General features: G+C 27.3%; 1 long non-coding RNA gene across 1 annotated transcript; it reads right to left on the bottom strand.

Annotated features, from left to right (window-relative positions):
• Nucleotides 1-2,371: 2,371 nt before the first annotated feature.
• On the bottom strand, nucleotides 2,372-4,499 carry LOC124893107. The gene is made up of 2 exons (XR_007050553.1): nucleotides 4,360-4,499; nucleotides 2,372-2,618 (listed from the first exon to the last, which is right to left on the bottom strand). It is a non-coding gene; the product is annotated as an uncharacterized LOC124893107 (long non-coding RNA).
• Between the last annotated feature and the right edge of the window lie 6 nt (nucleotides 4,500-4,505).

Below are 4,505 nucleotides of genomic sequence, written 5' to 3' on the forward strand. Positions count from 1 at the left end.
TGTATATGTTTTATAAATTAGTATATAACTTTATATATTGTAGTATATATGTGTATATATCTTCTATAGTCGTATATATTTAATGTATACATATGTATATGTTTTATAAATTAGTATATAACTATATATACATTGTAGTGTATACATATATTGTAGTATATGTTTTACTTAAAGTAGTATGTATATATTTAATGGTGCTTATATTTGTGTATATATCTTCTATAGACTTGTATATTTAATATATACATGTGTATTTGTTTTATAAATTACTATATAACTATATATATTGTAGTATATATGTGTATATATCTTCTATAGACGTGTATATTTAATGTATACATTTTTATATGTTATATAAATTAGTATATAATTATATATATGTTGTAGTATATGTTTTACTTAAAGTAGTACATATATATTGAATAGTGCGTATATTTTTGTATATATCTTCTATAGACGTGTATATTTAACGTATACATGTGTATATGTTGTATAAATTAGTATATAACTATATATATATATATATATATATATATATATATATATATATATATTGTAGTATATTTTATATTTAAAGTAGTCCATATATGTTGAGTGGTGCGTATATATGTGTATATATCTTGTATAGACGTATATATTTAACATATACATGTATATATGTTTTATAAATTAGTACATAACTATATATATATGTATTGTAGATTTGTAGTCTATATATATATTGTAGTATGTTTTATTTAAAGTAGTATATATATATTGAATGGTACGTATATATGTGTATATATCTTCTATAGACGTATATATTTAACGTATACATGTGTATATGTTTTATTAATTAGTATATAACTATATATATATGTATATATATATATATTGAATGGTGCGTACATATGTGTATATATCTTCTATAGACGTATACATTTAATTTATACACGTGTATATGTTTTATAAATTAGTATATAACTATATATATTGTAGTATATATTTTAATTAAAGTAGTACATATATAATATATTGAATGGTGCGTATATATGTGTATATATCTTCTAAAGTAGTATATATTTAACGTATACATGTGTATATATTTTATAAATTAGTATATAACTATATATATATGTAACTATATATATATATATATATATATATATATATATATATATATATATTGTAGTATATGTTTTATTTAAAGTAGTACATATATATTGAATGGTGCGTATATTTGTATATATATCTTCTATAAACGTATATATTTAACGTATAAATGTGTATATGTTTTATAAATTAGTATATAACTATATATATATATATATATTGTAGTGTATATATATATTGTACTATTGTAGTATATGTTTTATTTAAAGTAGTACGTGTAGTTTTATATATTGAATGGTACGTATCTGTGTATAATTATGTATATATTTATTAAAAAATATATAGTGTATATTGGAGTGTATATAGTATATATAATTGTAGTGTATATATTGTATATTGAAATATTTTTTTTTTGTTTTTATATGGGTTTGACCGATTAAACCCGGTCAAACCCAATTAAAAAAAAAAATAGTCAGGTTGTTTTTAAATTTTTTACTGTTGAACCTGAAAATCGGACCGGTCCAGCCCCCCAACCCGATTAACTATCACAGGCTGATTCCGGGTTGACTCAGCCCGCCCGCTTAACACACTTTAACTCCAAGTAAGTTTGTATTAGCTGGACAGCCTGGCACTGACTTTCCAATCAAAATGGAGGAAATGACCAAATTTACTTTCTCCTCAAAGTACACATTGTCTATATATATATATAACCTTACTATATAATAATTAACTTAAATATCTTGAACTCATTAAACATGTCTCGTCGTATTGTCTTCGGAATCTAGCACCCAGGATGGATAAGGATGTATAAAAAGTATTCTAATTCTCTATGTGTATATATATATAACATGGCATGTCGTATCATCTTTGGAATCTTGTGCCCAGGATGTCTAAAAACCCTCCTAACGCTCTCCTGTAGAGCCTTAACATTCAGTTTTTGAGGGATTCCATATGCCGAAAGCATAATAAATATGTTTATACACAAATAGTTTATGAAGATGAAAAAATAAAATAAACTTATCATTCAAGAAAATAAATTTACGATAATTCATCAGGCTTAATCATCACTCTATAAAGCATATCTATATTATCAGTTGCTAGATTAATCGGATCCTCCTCACCCTCTAGTGAAGATGCATAACTGAGTTAATGGGTTAGTAGTTCTTCACGATCCAAAACAGAGACCAAGATAGCGCCTGTCACACCCTCAGATATAGATAAGCCTATCCCAACTCCAACAAGATTATTAAGGTAAAGCCAAAAGCAAAATAATAAAATATGAAAATAATCCACAAATGATATAAAAAGAAGTACAATATCAATACAATATTTCAGGTGTGATTGTCACTAGTACATGTCTCTAATATCGAATATAATAAATTAGTCTAAAATATATCAAATGCGATTACACATGAGATAAAAGAAGATGAGATCTGAGTAAGCTTTGAGATCCGACAGATGCTACCTCAATCTCCAAAAAATCCGACACTGAAAATTGCAATAATGCTCAGGTACATGCTCAATATCTGCACATATTGTACAAAAGACAAGAAAAAAAAGGTGAGTATGAAACATGTATATTCAGCAAGCATCATTGACAATTGAACGTAATACAAAGTGATGATAAGAACCACCACACCATCCGTCCAAAAGTATCCAAATGAATCTGCACTCAAAAAAGTCCTATTCTATTCTAGCAGCGAGCAATAATTAACAAGATAGCCAAATAGTTCAATTAAGGCAGATACACATATGTTTAAGATCAATAATAAAAGTGATAAGCCATATCATGAGAGAATTTCACTAACATAATCTAGGTAAAGACAGAGAAAGTGCATATCACGCAACTAATAGATGTTTCAGAACAATCTTAATAAATTAAGCCGTAACCAATACACAACACATAATAGTTGTTTATATTTTAATCTAAAAATTCAATATGAAAATATTTTGCATTTGCAAATGCACACAAGTATGGCGCATGTCACACAGCACCTCGAAGGAACGTACCCCTTCAAGGCTCTGTTTGAAAAGAGAAAATATGACATGCGAGTGTGGGCCACCATCTGTGGATGTAGATGAGCACAGGTGAGGCGTGACATTTATTTTTTTAACAAACAGCGACCTGCGGGAGTAGGTGGGGTTCGCATGTCGGCGACGGTCCAAAATAGTGTGTCATTTCAAGAATCAATGCTTTCATCTTTTGGCTATAAATATCTGAATTTTTTCTCATGGATGAAATTTTAAAGTGAAAATACTCCTCTTTCTTGAAATACTCAAGTGTGATTAACGAATTATTGAATGCATTTGTTGTTCGATGAAGTTTGAAGTACCACCATTCTGTCAATGTAATTTATTTTATATTGGAAGAATATATTTCATAACCTCGGGTATTTGAGCAAAATAATTTTCTTAAGGATACACTATAAATTTGATGAACTTGAATCTTCTAATCTTCATCTCTTTCTAAACGTTTGGTTTTGTTATTTTTCAAAATAGTTTGAACTTCATTTTGGTGATGTTCATAAGTTGGATTGAACTTACTGTTGAAGTTCAAAATTGTGAATACAAAGTTATAACTTCATTTGACTGTTCATATGTTAGTTTGAAAATATTTTTTGAAGTTATTATTAAAAAATACAGATTTTACTAAATTAAAAAAAAACAATCTTTAGTTACGCTACATATATTTTTCTATGAATGCTACAAAAAATAGTTTGTGGCTAAAGTGTTTAGCCACAAAACTTTTCATATCTACAAATATTCTATAGCTATACATGCATTATGTTGTGATGGGCATAATTTATTTATTTTTGGAAAGAAAACATTGAAAATTACATAGTGCTTGCATTTTTATGTATAGATATTAAAAATAAAACAAAGGACTTTCTATCAAAGGTTAAATCTCACAATAATATTTAAAATTATTTTGCTCATAAATCTATTTTTAAACAAGACACATGAACATATCATCATAAAAATAAGGATCTGAACATATGGAAGTCCCAGTAGGCGTGCGAAAATCGGCTTACATATAGTTGAATATGATGCTAAATAGAATAGAAATCGGCTAATTAATGATTAATAATACTGAGAAAAAAAATTAAAGAGTAACAATGAATATTAATTTTGTTTCTCCATCTTACTATCACGGTCTTTCCTGATTTTGTTGCCATAGCTGTTGGAATAGAAGTCTATAAAAAGTGCCAAAAGCGAAGCATTAAAAACAAAATCGACGCACCAAGGTTAAAATCCAGAGCATCCTACCTCAGTAGTAAAGTGATAGTAGAGCATAATAGGTGAACATACAAAGCCAAAAATGAACTGAGCAATCTGAGTCTGTGATCAACCTTTTCCACCACGGCCTTTTCCCTATAGCACAGAGGAAATAATAGGCATACATTAGAACATAA

This window comes from Capsicum annuum, unplaced genomic scaffold (genome assembly GCF_002878395.1).
Source record: "Capsicum annuum cultivar UCD-10X-F1 unplaced genomic scaffold, UCD10Xv1.1 ctg53846, whole genome shotgun sequence".
Classification (NCBI taxonomy): Eukaryota; Viridiplantae; Streptophyta; class Magnoliopsida; order Solanales; family Solanaceae; genus Capsicum; species Capsicum annuum.